General features: G+C 38.3%; 1 protein-coding gene across 1 annotated transcript in view; it reads right to left on the bottom strand.

Annotated features, from left to right (window-relative positions):
- LCLAT1 (lysocardiolipin acyltransferase 1) overlaps positions 1-17,083 on the bottom strand; it is a 194,307-nt gene that overhangs the window by 158,930 nt on the left and 18,294 nt on the right. The window lies entirely within an intron of this gene.

Below are 17,083 nucleotides of genomic sequence, written 5' to 3'. Positions count from 1 at the left end.
ATCTGAAAGGCTGAATTCACTAGAGGGCATCACAATATTAGGAGAAATCATCTATCATAAAAAATCATTCAACATTTATTCTAAGAAACACTGCACCCAGTTGTATAATACATGTATGCTAATTTTTAAATTATTTGTTTAAATACACATTAATATACATGTACAGGAAGTATTTTTTAAAAAGGTTATGAAATCATTACTTACATGTCCCTGTCAATAAGGTAAGTAATTCAGATTATCATAAAACCTGGGTTCTTTCCGATCCCATAATAAGGCCTCCTAACAATTTTAAGCAATTTTAATAATTATATGTTTATAAAGAAAAGCATACAAAACCAAATTACATTTATTATTGCTCCTTGCAGCCATATTCCAAGTAACCACCAGCTTTCCATAAAAGGACCCAGTGCCAAAGAAAAAATTATCAACTTCTGTAAGAAATCCAAACCTGGACCCATGTATAACCAATTATTTAAATAATCTAAAACCAAATTATTTTTAAATGTTCACATTCATTACCAAAGTAATGGTACAACTCTAAAAGTTCATCAGTCTCCAGGATGGTCCAAGAGAACTATCTTCAAATATCCTCTAACTCCCACTCGTAATTCACAGCACCTACTTACTCACTGTAATAGGTAGAAAGAAAAAACAAGGAAAACAAGGAATTGTCTATAGCACACCCTTCCACCTTATCATATTCCAATTGTATGTGACATTTTACAGCTCACATGCAGATTCTATCCTATCAGGTAGAGTGTTCAACTGACTTCCCTCACCCACAGACCACTAATGTCTCCACTTGCAATCCATTTCAACATTCCTTTACTTGGTATACATTTGTGGGGTTTTTTTTTAAATTTTTTCCTTTGAATCAGTTATACCATTTGCCTGATTCTCTCATTTATTATGAATTAAAATCTTTAGCGTAGGTTTATTTTTCTATCTGGGTAAGTCATTCATTGTATTACCATTTAACACACTAGTCAACTTTTTTACTATTGGTAAGACACTGTTCAATACTTAGATGCTGTTTGGTACTTAGATTATCAACCCAAAAAGATACTCTAAACAGTGAGTATAATCAGAGTGGAAAGGTCCATCTGCCCATGTAAATTAATAAACAGGTTGTTGGCTTTTGAAAAATCAATCCCTTATGAAATTCACTGGCAGGAACAAAGTCATAAACCCTGGATGAAACAAGGAAATTGGGTTTCAGAACCTACAAAGCCCATCTTCAGCATGTGGAAAATGGTCAAGCCAAGCCAGTGAACCACCACCACAGCAAGCTGCTGTCCACTCACCTCCACTATCCATTTAATGATTCCCTTTAAAAAGTTAAAACAACCAAGAATTCATGTCAGAAGACAAATAAGTTTGACAGTCTGTGCTCTATAAAGGATTCTTAAAATCTGCCATCCCTTTGATGGTATCCACATTCATCTACCATCCATAAACATAGGTAAATGTTTATATCACTTTAGAAAAAAAAAAAATCAACACAGAAGTCTTTGGTTTTGTAAATTATCAAGAATTATGATACGAGAATGATAAAGGGAAGTAAAGGAATGAGAAACATACAGGTAACAGAGTCAAAGCAGATATTCCAGATGTAAGTGACCCAAATCAGGACAATTGGTGGTTTCTAAAGCCACCAGATTCTTCTCCATCTACCTGCTCCCTTTATATCCCAAAGATACTAACTAAAACAAAAAGGATCATAACAGATATCAATCCCTTCTACTGATAAGAAGAACAATGTGATGGCTAATTTTATATGTCAATTTGACTGGCCAGGGAGTACATTATTTCTGGATGTGTCTATGAAGGTGTTTCTAGATGAGATTAGGATTGATTGGTGGACCTCAGTAATAACAGATCGCCCCCTCCAATGTGGGTAGGCAACATCTAATCTGTTGAGGGCCTGAATAAAACAAAATGCAGAGGAAGAAGAATTTTCCTACCTCACTGAGCTAGATGAGACATCTCATCTTCTCTGGCTCTAGGACTGGAATTTACACCATCAGTTCCCCTGGTTCTCAGGCCTTCAGACTCAGACTGAATTAGGCCACTGGCTTTCCTGAGTCTCAATCTTGCAGACAGCAGATCATGGGATTTCTCAAACTCCATAATCAGGAAAGCCAATTTCTCATAAATTTTCTCCCTCCCTCTTTCCTCTCTCTCCACACACACATATATGTATATACATATGTAATAATAAATAACATAACACTGTCAAATTATATATGTAATGTGTAATAATATAAATAATAAATATATATAAATACATTTTTTACACAGAGATATATACACATATCTATCTCCTACTGGTTCTGTTTCTCTGGAGAAGCCTAACACACACACATACAACTGATACAAAAAGAGACACAGATCAGTGGAACAGAATAGAGAACCCAGAAATTGACCCTCAACTCTAGGTCAACTAATCTTCAATAAAGCAGGAAAGAATATCCAATGGAAAAAAGATGGTCTCTTCAACAACTGGTGTTGGGGAAATTGGACAGCCACATGCAGAAGAATGAAACTGGACCACTTTCTTACACCATACACAAAAATAAACTCAAAATGGATGAAAGACCTAAATGTGAGACAGGAATCCATCAAAACCCTAGAGGAGAACACAGGCAGCAACCTCTTCAACCTCGGCCTCAGCAACTTCTTGCTAGATATGTCTCCAAAGGCAAGGGAAACAAAAGCAAAAATGAACTATTGGGACTTCATCAAGATAAAAAGCTTTTGCACAGCAAAGAAAACGATCAACAAAACTAAAAGGCAACCTATGGAATTTGTAAATGACATATCACATAAAGGGCTAGTATCCAAAATTTATAAAAAAACTTATCAAACTCAACACCCAAAAAACAGAAAACCCAGTCACGAAATGGGCAGAAAACATGAACAGACATTTCTCCAAAGAAGACATACAGATAGCTAACAGACACATGAAAAAATGCTCAACATCACTCAGCATCAGGGAAATACACATCAAAATCACAATGAGATACCACCTCACACTGGTCAGAACAGCTAAAATGAACAACTCAGGAAACAACAGGTATTGGCGAGGATGCAGAGAAAGGGGAATCCTCTTACAGTGTTGGTGGGAATGCAAACTGGTATAGCCACTCTGGAAAAGAGTATGGAGGTTCCTCAAAAAAGAACTACCCTACAACCCAGCAGTTGCACTACTAGGTATTTATCCAAAGGATACAAACATACTGATTCGAAGGGGCACATGCACCCCAATGTTTATAGCAGCAATGTCCACAATAGCCAAAATATGGAAAGAGCCCAGATATCCACTGACGGATGAATGGATAAAGATGTGGTGTGTATATATATACACACAATGTGTGTGTGTGTGTGTGTGTGTGTATACACACACACAATGGAGTATTACTCAGCCATCAAAAAGAATGAAATCTTGCCATTTGCAACAATGTGGATGGAACTAGAAGTCAGTCAGAGAAAGATAAATACCATGATTTCAGTCATATATGGAATTTAAGAAACAAAACAGATGAACATGGGGAAGGGAAGGGAAAATAAAATAACAAAATCAGAGAGGGAGGCAAATTATAAAAGACTCTTAACTATAGGAAACAAACTGAGGGTTGCTGGAGGGGAGGTGAATGAGGGGATAAGGTAATTGGGTGATGGGCACTAAGGACAGCACTTGATCTAATGAGCACTGGGTGTTATATACAACTGATGAATCACTAAATTCTACCCCTGAAACTAATAATACACTGTATGTTAACTAAATTGAATTTAAATAAAAAATTTTAAAAACAAATAAAATAAAAAATTAAAAAACACATACATCCTGCCCTTGTTCAGAACTTTCTCATACACACACACCCCCCCCATATGCACATACACACACCCATATGTATGTATGCATGTGTATATATGTGTGCATGCGTGGTGTGTGTGTGTGTGCAAACTATTTTCCAAGAGGAAACACCTGTTCTCCATTGACTGGTGAGACCACGGATATACTGCACATCAAAATCAACTATATTCGAGGCAACAAATCGTGACACTATTTTTTTTAACTCCAGTGAGGATGGAGAGAAAGATATAATTTGTTTAATGCAAAAATAGTTTTAGGCAACACACTGATCCACATCCACAGCTAATCTTTTCCTCATCTCTGATTTAAAAGTCTCACTTAATGCATTAGCTTACAAAGGCACAAAAGATTTCAGAGGGTAGGGGAGTTGCTGGCAAGACTAAAAAAGCAAAATTATTCTAATAGGGTTCTTTTTTTCCCAAAGATATTTAAGAAAACTGAAAATATCTGAAATGAGTATGAAAGGTAATGTCTCCTGACTCTCTGCAAAACAATATTTCTAAGATCTGGCCTATCAAAAATATTTTGCACAAAACTTATCTGAATGCCCTTAAAGTATCTATAGAGAATTCATGTATTAAGGCAATTTACCAAGTACAAGAACAATTTGTATTCTGACTCTAAGGGCACTTCCATTTTTATAACAAAACAAACAGGTTTCCATTTTTCTGAGCAATTTCTGACGCATCCATAGGTCCACGGTCCTTTCCTCCTGTGTAGGCCTCGGGGGGGGGGGGGGGGGAAACAACAACAACTAATATTTATAAAAATTTATTTCAAATTAAGAAAAAAATTAACACATGAAAAACTTTTAAAAGTCTCAATCTTACTTTTTCACAACCCAATAATAAAAGCGAAGTCTTAGAAGTAGATGCAATTGTCAACTGCAACAGTTCAGGGAGTAAAACCCTGTATTCAATGAGGTCTGAAGGTCCTGTCCCCTTTTTTCCTCTCTTCCATAAATATTTTCTGTATATTCCTGACCATGTATGCACTAAATACAAAAATTATTAACATGTAAAAATTTCTTCTGTTCTCAATTTTGAGACTACCTCCCATAAACTGGCAAAACTTTTATTTTTTTATTTTTTATTTTTTTTTAAAGATTTTATTTATTTATTTGACAGAGAGAGACACAGCGAGAGAGGGAACACAAGCAGGGGGAGTGGGAGAGGGAGAAGCAGGCTTCCCACGGAGCAGGGAGCCCGATGCGGGGTTCGATCCCAGGACCCTGGGATCATGATCTGAGCCGAAGGCAGACGCTTAACGACTGAGCCACCCAGGCGCCCCGTGGCAAAACTTTTAAACAAGTTCAAAGTTTTACAATTAACTCCATTTTGAAAAATTTGTTTAAAAGAAAAAAAAAGGGTATTTATGAAAAGCCCACAGTTAACATCATCCTTAAGAGTGAAAGACTGAAAACTTTCCCCCTAAGATAAATCTACAGATTTAATGCAGTTTCTATCAAAATTCCAATGGCCTTTTTTTGCAGAAATAAAAAAGCTGATCCTCAAACTCACACAGAATTGCAAAGTGTCTCAAGTAGCCAAACAGTACTGAAAAGGAAGAACAAAGCTGAAGGATCACACTTCCCAACTTAAAAACTTACTACAAAGCTTACAACAATCAAAACACTGTGATACTGGCATAAGGAGAGACACGCGGATCAGTGGAAAAGAACTGAGAGAATCCAGAAATAAACCCATACATTTATGACCAATTGGTTTTTAACAAGGGTGCCAAGACCATTCAATGGGGAAAGAATAGTCTGCAACAAATGGTAATAAGTGGACACCCACATGCAAAAAATGAAGTTGACCTCTATAACGTACCATAGACAAAATAAATGGATTAACAACTTGAATGCAAGCGCTAAAACTTAAAACTGTTAGAAGAAAACATGCAGGTAAATCTTCATGACTTCAGATTTGACAATGGATTCTTAACTATGACACTACAAGCCCTAGCAACAAAAGAAAAAAGTTGATAAACTGGACTTAATCAAAATTTTAAAACTTTTGTACATCAAAGGACACTATCAACAAAGTAAAAGACAACCCACAGAATGAAGAAATTTTTCCAAATCAAGGGTCTAGTATCCAGAAAGGAACTCTCACAACTCAAAAACAGAAAGACAAACAACTTTCTAAAATGGGCAAAGAATGGGGCACCTGGGTGGCTTAGTTGGTTGAGCGTCTGACTCTTGATTTCAGCTCAGGTCATGATCTCAGGGTTGTGAGACTGCACCCCGTGTCTGGCTCCACACTCAGCATGGAGTCAGTTTGAGATTGTCTCTCTCCCTCTCCCTCCCTTCACCGCTGCTCATGCCCCCCACCTCTTAATAATCTTTAAAATGGGCAAACAATGTAAATAGACATTTCTCCAAAGACAATATACAAATGGTCATTAAGCACATGAAAAGATGCTCACAGTCATTGTCATTAGGGAAATGCTAATCAAAACCACAGTGAGATAGCACTATATACCTAACAAGGATGGCCATATTTTAAAAATGGAAAATAACAAGTAATGATGAAGTCATGGAAAATGTGGAATGCTTAAACATTGCTGGTGAGAATATAAAACACAGCTGCTGTGGAAAACAGGTTGGCAGTTCTCAAAAAGTTAAATATAGAATGACTAAATCACCCACAGCAATTCCACTCCTAGGTATCTACCAAGAAGGACTGGAGAAACAGGTACTCAAAATACTTGTCCACAAATGTTTATAAAAGCAGCATTATTCACCACAGCCAAAAGGTAGGGACAACTCAAATGTCCATCAGTGGATGAATGGCAAAACAAATTGTGGTATATACATGGGAAATATTACTCAGCCTTAAAGATGAATCAAGTACTGATATAAGCTACAATATGGATAAACCTCAAAAACATTATGCTAAGTAAAAAAAAGCAGGAGTCAAAAGGTCACATATCATATGATTCTATTTATATGAAATATCCAGAATTGGCAAATCCACAGAGACCGAAAGCAGCTTGGTGGTTGCCAGGGGCTGGGGAAAAAAGAGAAGTACCTGCTTAAAGGTATAGTTTCCTTCTGAGCTGAAGAAGTGTTTTGGAACTAGACAGAGGTGGTGGTGGCACAACACTGTGAATGTACTAAATGCCACTGATTTGCTCACTTTAAAATGGTGAATTTTAGGATATGTGAATTTCACCTCAATTTAAAAAACATCAATAGACAGATACCAAATATCACAGCCTATCTTTTTTCCAAGTATCCAGAGTGGAGGTCATTTATAAAAACTGATTGGGTTTTTTTTTCTTTAAGATTTTATTTATTTATATGAGAGAAAGAGCCTGAGAGGGGTGAGGGGCAGAAGGAGAAGCAGACTCCTTGCTGAGTAGGGAGCCCAATGAGGGACTCAATCCCGGGACTCCAGATCATGACCTGAGCCAAAGGCAGTCGGCTTAACCAACTGAGCCACCCAGGCACCCTAAAAACTGATTGTTAAGCCATAATGGAAATCTCAATTTTACAGGACACATTTTCCAATTACTATGCAACAAAACTAAGAATTAATAGTAAATTCAAAACAAAGAACCCTAATGATTTGGAATTTTTAAACTCTCCTAAATAATGAAAAAAAATTAAGGATAAACAAAACTTGTAGTTCTCAAACACATATGGTATGTATCCAAACTACCTGGGGAGCTTGTTTCAAATTCAGAAGTTCTACATACACATGTATATATAGTTTCCTATAGCTGCTATAACAAATTACTTGATAGCTAAAAACACCAGAAATGTATTCTTTCACAGGTCTAGAGGCTAAAAGTCTGAAATCAGTATCAGTAGGCCAAAATCAAGGTGTCAGTGAGGCCACCTCCCTCCAAAGGCTCTAGGGGAGAATGCATTCCTTGCCTCCTCCAGCTTCTGGTGGCTGCCAGAAATCCTTGCCTTGTGGTCCCATCACTCCAATCTGTCTCCTTGGTCATCACATTGCCTCCTACTCTTCTGTGTTTGTGTATAATATTCTTCTGCCTCCCTCTTATAAGGATATATGTGGGTCTTTAGGACTCACCCAGATAATCCAGAATAACTTCTGCACCTCAAGATCCTCCACTTAATCATATCTGCAAAGACGCTTTTTGGCCATATAAGGTAACATTCACAGGTTCCAGGGATCAGAACTTAGATCTCTTTTTGGAGCCTACCACAGCACATCTCCTTAAAAACATATGCCAAACCTTTTGATCAGGAATTGATGATCTTATTAGTTTCCAGATTTTATAATACAACATCACAGCCTTCTGACCCTCAGAATTACAAACACTATCTCTGAAATTACCTCAGGAATCTATCACCAGGTGTGCAGGAGGCTATTACGGCGGCACCCATTTGTCTCTCAAGAATATAAAAGAAGTCTTACATGTCTATTTTATTGTAAATATGAACAAATTATATGCAAATTTCATACTCTCTCCTGAACAATCTACATGCACGCAGCTGGCATGCATACTCAACAATAAATTGAGTTTTCTCTCACTTCTATGTTGGTAAGGAGGGGTCTTTTTGTTGGCAGGACTTTCCTTATTTCCCCAACACACTTCATAGAGTTGGGTAATAATGAATTACGTTTTTTTAATTAATTTGAAATGAACTACTTCCCAAAAGCAGCAAAATTTATTTTTATCTTCTAAATTTTTCCAGATACATGATTTCAAGGCCTACTAGCCCATGAATCTCCTCCAGAATCAAATAGTTTTCAATTCACAAAATCAAAATAAACCCCAGATGAATTAAAGAGTTATATGTAAAATATGAAAGCATTAAGAATTAGAAAATACAATAGGATAAAATGAGCAAAAAATCAGTCACATATGAAAAGAAACTAAAAAAAGAAAAAGAAAAAGAAATCAAATCAAAGCAATGTGATGCCACATTTCCCACTATCACCTCTGCATGTAGGACAGTGATAATACCTAGCAAAAGTGAAGGCATAGAGAAACACGGATCCTTAAAACATACTATTACCAAGAGTAAAACTGACAGAGCCCTTTTGAAAAGGCAAATACATTTTTACCTAATAATTCCATTTCTAATACTCTATTCTATATAAGTACTCATACAAGTAAAAATACATATGAAAATGCTCACTGAAGCACTATTTGTGGGTGAAAAGTCGAAAGAGTATAAATGTCCATCAATGGAGAAATGCCTACCTAAGGGTCTATGCCTACAATGGAATATAGGCAGCCACTGAAAAGAATGATGTACACCAATCTAAGCTGTCATTTAGAAAGCTAGCCATGATACATTAAGTGAAAAAAGTACTTAAAAATGGTAACTAAATTATTCTGGTTTTATTTAAAGAAAAACAAACTCATAAGATACATGTTTACATATTAATAGAAGCTGTATTTTCAAAAAAATCTTATGACATGGGAAAATCCTCATAACAAGACTACAAAATTGTATAAGCAACTACGTAGATAAGCAAAAGTAGTACAAAAGGATTTTGAGCTGTATTTTATACATTTCTTGTTTTCTAAAATGCATAAATATTACTTATAAAATTGAAACAATCAATTAACATTTTTCTATTTTAAATGGGGACCCAGATGACCAATAAATCGTTAACTGGTCAGGAACCAATAGAATCAATTCAAACTCTACAGAATATAGGAAATTGAATGTAAAACAATGTAGTGAGTTCATGTACAAAGAAGACTTTTATTTTTTTTTTAGATTTTTTTTTTTTATTTACTTATTTGAGAGAGAGAGAGAATGAGAGACAGAGAGCATGAGAGGGAGGAGGGTCAGAGGGAGAAGCAGACTCCCTGCCGAGCAGGGAGCCTGATGCGGCACTCGATCCCGGGACTCCAGGATCATGACCTGAGCCGAAGGCAGTCGCTTAACCAACTGAGCCACCCAAGCGCCCCAAAGAAGACTTTTAAAAACACAGTCACCCAAACTTACCCAACATAAAGAATGCTATTTCCTTCGGACTGGTTATTTTTAATCTATTTATTCTGACGTTGCACTACTAAATATACTTTCAAACTTGTATAGTTTGAAATACCCTTGGCCAGCTCAGGTGACAGATAAAAAGGTAACTGTCAATTGTATTTACACCTTATTTTTAAGTAAAATTGGTATTAACCAACATGATCGCCTGTCCTGATCACCTAGGTTGGCCTGAGGATGGCTAATTTCAAACAACTCTAGCTTCAAAGAACAAAGTTTTAGCACAAGTTCAGTTAGTTAAATCAATATGCTGAAGCTTTTGAAGACATATTTTGAGACAGGTAGCAGATCCTGGCTTCAGAAAACATTCCCCTCCAGATAAACTGACGTATTCACTGCCATCAACACCATCTTTCAGTATATGTCCATCAACCTCCTCCATTCTTTTTTTACTCATAGGCTTCCTGCCTAGAAGGATACTCTTCCCCAGCCAATTATCAAAATCCTACCATCTCTTCAAGACCATACTCAAAATACATTTGCTCCATAAACTGCTCTTTTGAATTCCAGAAGCATTTCATTATCTGTACTGCTCGTTTGGTCATCATGTGCTATTTTTATACTGACATTCTTTTAATATATTCTGACTTCTCTATTATAGTTTATAAGGAACTGGAAGATATGGCCTCTATTTCCAATGCAGTTCACTGGAGATACACACTGAGTGGCCAATCCAAGAAACACAAGACATGTTTGTTTTCTTTTGTTCTCTATAAAGACTGGGACAGTATTATTAGTTTGAAACTGATGAACTGTAGTGAATCTTGAACAGCTAGCTGCCTAAGGAGTGTGAGTTCCATCCTACCATAATGGAAAACTGCAAGTGCCTGAGCTCAAAAGTGATGTAGAAAAAGCAGTCCTCAGTCCACAGCTCCCAGACAGGAGAGATGGTAAGGTTCCAACCCTCCAATTAGGAGGGGGCTCAGCATAAAGGGTTAAATAAGGACTTTACAAACAGAAAGCACTGGGTTTCTTACTTCCAGCTCTGACTCTGGGCAAGTTATGTGACTTTTTTAAAACTTCACTTTATCTATAAAACAAGGATGATAAAACCAGAAGCTACCTAGCTATAGTGAGTATTACATAAAATAACACGTCACAATGCCTGACAAAGAATAAACACTGCATTCTGACACCAATTCTCTTGACACCAACCGGGTGTCCTACAGTTTAATTTAATTCTGGCATACCACCTGGAGTTAGCATCAGATCCCATAAGTTAAAGGGCAAGATACCCAACAAGACTACCCTTGCATCACACGTCCCCAAGCTATCATAACTTCTGTCTAACCTGGCTACAGATTCAAGGGTTCCCACAACCCTCCTTCAAGTGCAATAATTTGCTAGAATGACACAGAACTTGTTGAAAACACTATACTTAAACAATTACTTTTTTTATTATAAAGGATACAACGCAGGAACAGCCCAGTGGAAGACATGCATAGGGCAAGGTCTAGGGGAAGAGATTGGAGGGATTCAAAACTTCCATGCCCTCTCCTGGAGAAATTCAGGTGTCATCCTTCCAGCACATCCATGTGTTCCCCAGCCTGGAAACTTCAGTGGTCCCAGAGTTTATATAAGGGGTTTCATTATGCAGGCATGGTTGATTAAATCATTTATGCACGACTGAACTCAATCTCCAGTCCCTCTCCCTACCCCAGGGACCAAGAGGTGGTAAAGTTCCAACCCTCTAATTCAGAGCTAAGTCTTTCCCAGATCCTCCCCTGAAACTACCTTAAGGGCCCATCCTGAGTTACCTGATTAGCATAAACTCAGGTAAGGTTAAAGGGGGCCCATTATGAATAACAAAAGATACTCCTACCACTCAGGAAATTCCAAGGGTTATTGAAACTCTATGCCTGGAATCAGGGACAAGAACCAGACACAGTCTTTATTATATCACATGCACAATAAATGGAAGCTATTATTTTAGAAACCTAGTAGTAGGCTATTAAAATAATGCAAGGATAGAGGGAGGCGGAGCAAGATGGCAGAGGAGTAGGAGACCTGGATTTCATCTCCTCTCAGGAATTCAGCTGGATAGGGATCAAACCATTCTGAACACCTACAAACCCAAAAGGAGATCGAAGAAAAGAATAGCAACAACTCTCTGAACAGAAAAGCGACCACTTTCTGGAAGGTAGGATGTGCGGAGAAGTGAATCCGAGGCCATATTCAGGAGGCTAGACGGCGGGGGAGGGGCCTCCGTCAGCCGCTTCTGGCAAGGGATAGAGCCGCGGAGCACAAAATCGGAACTTTTAGAAGTCGGCTCCGCTGAGAGACGTCGCTCCGGTGGCTAAGTGGGGGGTGGAACCCTCGTGGGACAGTGTGGTCTCAGGACCCTCAGGGTCACAGAAAGACCGGGGGTGCCTGAGTGTGGCAGAGCTCCCAGGTATCGGAGCAGGGAAGCCGGCTGCAGAGACCGAGCCAAGGCGTGGGCTCTCAGCTCGGGGTTGTCATAAACCGTGATCCATGGCACAGTTGGGCCACTGCTCCTCCATCAGGGACCCAACAAGCGGCAGATCCGGGGAGACTCCCCTTCCTCCCCTGGGAGGAGAGGTGCGGGAGCGCACCGCAGGGATCTGCTGGGTTTGGAGATTCCACACGGGGTCGGGTGCCAGAAATAGAAACGCGCGGTCACAGGCCCGGTGAGCACGGAGTGTGGCCGGAGACTGGGGAGAGGGGAGTGATTGACTGCTTTTCTCTGGGGGCTCACTGAGGAGTGGGGCCCAAGTTCTTGGCTCCTCTGGGGTGGAGACTGGGAGGCTGCCCTTTCACTCTCGTCCTCCAAAGCTGTACGGAAAGCTTGCAGGGAACAAAAGCTCCGGAGAGCAAACCCAAGCAGATTACTTAGCCTGGACTGGGCAAGGGCGGGGCAATTCCGCCTCCGGCAAAGACATTTGGGAACCACGGCAACAGGCCCCTCCCCCAGAAGATCAGCGAGAACAGCCGGCCAAGACCAAGTTTACCGATCAACGAGAACGGCAGAACTCCAGCGCTAGGGGAATACTGCACATAGAATTCATGGTTTTACCATGATTCTTTTGTCTTTCAAAGTTAATTTTTTTTAACTGTCTTTTTTCTTTTTTTTTTTAATTTTTCTTTTTCCCTTTTTCAACCAACATCTTATCCCTTTTTTAAAAAACATTTTCATTTTTCATTTTTAGAGTCATATTCTATCCCTTCATAGTAGTTACCATATTTTTGGCATATATATATATAAGTTGTTCTCTCTTTAAAATTTTGAGATAGTTTCTTCTAACAGATCAAAATATACCCTAAATCTCTAGTGTATGGTTTTTTTCTACTCCCCTGCCTGATCACATTCTCTCCCTTTTTTTTTCTTTTTTTTTAAATCCTCTTCTTTCTTTTTTCAAACAACTTCTTATCAACTCCTTTTATAAAATTTTTTATAATTTCCATCTTTACAGTCATATTCCATCCCTTCATCATATCAACCCTTATTTTTGTACATATATAAGTTTTCCTTTCTTTAAAATTTTGGGAGGCACTTTCTTCTAACAGACCAAAATACACCCCAAATCTAGTGTGTGGCACTGATCTATATACCAGCCTGATCATATTTGATCACATTCTGTTTTTGTTTTGTTTTGTTCTGTTTTTGTTTGTTTTTATCTTTATCTTTTTCTTTTTTCTTTTTCTTTTTTCTCTCTTTCCCTTTCTTTTCCCACTGCTTCAGGTCTTTTCTGATTTGTTTAGAGTATATTTTCTGGGGACATTGTTACCCTGCTAGCATTTTGTTCTCTCATTAATCTATTCTCCTCTGCACAAAATGACAAGACGGAAAAAATCACCTCAACAAAAAGAACAAGAGGTAGTACCGACTGCCAGGGACCTACTCAATACGGATATTACTACAATGTCAGATCTAGAGTTCAGAATCATCACTTTAAAGATACTAGCTGGGCTTGAAACAAGCATGGAAGTTATTAGAGAAACCCTTTCTGGAGAAGTAAAAGAACTAAAATCCAACCAAGTCGAAATCAAAAAGGCTATTAATGAGGTGCAATCAAATATGGGGGCACTAACTGCTAGGATAAATGAGGCAGAAGAGAGAATCAGTGATATAGAAGACCAAATGATGGAAAATAAAGAAGCTGAGAAAAAGAGAGATAAACAACTACTGGATCACAAGGGCAGAATTCGAGAGATAAGCGATACCATAAGACGAAACAACATTAGAATAATTGGGATCCCAGAAGAAGAAGAAAGAGAGAGAGGGGCAGAGGGTATAATGGAGCAAATTATAGCAGAGAACTTCCCTAATTTGGGGAAGGAAACAGGCATCAAAATCCAGGAAGCACAGAGAACCCCTCTCAAAATCAATAAAAATAGGTCAACACCCCAACATCTAATAGTAAAACTTACGAGACAAAGAGAGATCTCAGAGACAAAGAGAAAATCCTGAAAGCAGCTCGGGACAAGAGATATGTAACCTACAAGGGTAGAAACATTAGATTGGCAACAGACCTATCCGCAGAGACCTGGCAGGCCAGAAAGGACTGACAGGATATATTCAGAGCACTAAATGAGAAAACTATGCAGCCAAGAATACTATATCCAGCTAGGCTGTCATTGAAAATTGAAGGAGAGAGAAAAAGTTTCCAGGACAAACAAAAACTAAAGGAATTTGCAAACACAAAACCAGCCCTACAAGAAATCTTGAAAGGGGTCCTCTAAGCAAAGAGAGAGCCTAAAAGCAACATAGACCAGAAAGGAACACAGACAATATACAGTAACAGTCACCTTACAGGCAATACAATGGCACTAAATTCCTATCTTTCAATAGTTACCCTGAATGGAAATGGGCTAAATGCCCCAATCAAAAGACACAGGCTATCAGATTGGATTAAAAAACAAGACCCATCGATATGCTGTCTGCAAGAGACTCATTTTAGAACCAAAGACACCCCCAGATTTAAAGTGAGGGGGTGGGAAACCATTTACCATGCTAATGGACACCAAAAGAAAGCTGGGGTGGCAATCCTTATATCAGACACATTAGATTTTAAACCAAAGACTGTAATAAGAGATGAGGAAGGACACTATATCCTACTTAAAGGGTCTATCCAACAAGAAGATCTAACAATTGTAAATATCTATGCCCCTAACATGGGAGCAGCCAATTATATAAGGCAATTAATAACAAAAGCAAAGAAACACATTGACAACAATACAATAATAGTGGGGGACTTTAACAACCCCCTCACTGAAATGGACAGATCGTCTAAGCAAAAGATCACAAAGGAAATAAAGACTTTAAATGACACACTGGGCCAAATGGACTTCACAGACATATTCAGAACATTCCATCCCAAAGCAACGGAATACACATTCTTCTCTAGTGCCCATGGAACATTCTCCAGAATAGATCACATCCTAGGTCATAAATCAGGTCTCAACCGGTACCAAAAGATTGGGATCATTCCCTGCCTATTTTCAGACCACAATGCTTTGAAACTAGAACTCAATCACAAGAGGAAAGTCAGAAAGAACTCAAATACATGGAGGCTAAAGAGCATCCTACTGAAGAATGAATGGGTCAACCAGGAAATTAAAGAAGAATTTAAAAAATTCATGGAAACCAATGAAAATGAAAACACAACTATTCAAAATCTTTGGGATGCAGCAAAGGCAGTACTAAGAGGAAAGTATATAGCAATACAAGCCTTTCTCAAGAAACAAGAAAGGTCTCAAGTACACAACCTAAGCCTACACCTAAAGGAGCTGGAGAAAGAACAGCAAGTAAAGCCTAAACCCAGCAGAAGAGAAATAATAAAGATCAGAGCAGAAATCAATGAAATAGAAACTAAAAGAACAGTAGAACAGATCAACGAAACTAGGAGCTGGTTCTTTGAAAGAATTAACAAGATTGATAAACCCCTGGCCAGACTTATCAAAAAGAAAAATGACCCAAATCAACAAAATCATGAATGAAAGAGGAGAGATCACAACCAACACCAGAGAAATACAAACAATTATAAGAACGTATTATGAGCAACTCTACGCCAGCAAATTAGATAACCTGGAAGAAATGGATGCATTCCTAGAGATGTATCAACTACCAAAACTGAACCAGGAGGAAATAGAAAACCTGAACAGACCTATAACCACTAAGGAAATTGAAGCAGTCATCAAAAATCTCCCAAAAAACAAAAGCCCAGGGCCAGATGGCTTCCCAGGGGAATTCTCCCAAACATTTAAAGAAGAATTAATACCTATTCTTCTGAAACTGTTCCAAAAAATAGAAATGGAAGGAAAACTTCCAAACTCATTTTATGAGGCCAGCATTACCTTGATCCCAAACCAGACAAAGACCCCATCAAAAAGGAGAATTACAGACCAATATCCCTGATGAACATGGATGCAAAAATTCTCACCAAAATACTAGCCAATAGGATCCAACAGTACATTAAAAGGATTATTCACCACGACCAAATGGGATTTATCCCTGGACTGCAAGGTTGGTTCAACATCCGCAAATCAATCAACGTGATACAATACATTAACAAAAGAAAGAACAAGAATCATATGATCCTCTCAATAGATGCAGAAAAAGCTTTTGACAAAGTACAGCATGCTTTCTTGATCAAAACTCTTCAGAGTATAGGCATAGAGGGTACATACCTTAATATCATAAAAGCCATCTATGAAAAACCTACAGCAAATATCATTCTCAATGGGGAAAAACTGAGAGCTTTCCCCCTAAGGTCAGGAACGCGGCAGGGATGTCCACTATCACCACTGCTATTCAACATAGTATTGGAAGTCCTAGCCACAGCAATCAGACAACAAAAAGAAATAAAAGGCATCCAAATGGGCAAAGAAGTAGTCAAACTCTCACTCTTTGCAGATGATATGATACTTTATGTGGAAAACCCCAAAGACTCCACCCCAAAACTGCTAGAACTCATACAGGAATTCAGTAAAGTGGCAGGATATAAAATCAATGCACAGAAATCAGTGGCATTCCTATACACCAACAAGACAGAAGAAAGAGAAATTAAGGAGTCGATCCCATTTACAATTGCACCCAAAACCATAAGATACCTAGGAATAAATCTAACCAAAGAGGCAAAGGATCTGTACTCAGAAAACCATAAAATACTCATGAAAGAAATTGAGGAAGACACAAAGAAATGGAAAAACGTTCCATGCTCATGAATTGGAAGAACAAATATTGTGAAGATGTC

Source organism: Neomonachus schauinslandi, chromosome 10, assembly GCF_002201575.2.
Source record: "Neomonachus schauinslandi chromosome 10, ASM220157v2, whole genome shotgun sequence".
Taxonomy (NCBI): domain Eukaryota; kingdom Metazoa; phylum Chordata; class Mammalia; order Carnivora; family Phocidae; genus Neomonachus; species Neomonachus schauinslandi.
Note: the sequence above shows the minus strand (reverse complement) of the source record. Positions and strands in the feature narration are given on the sequence as shown.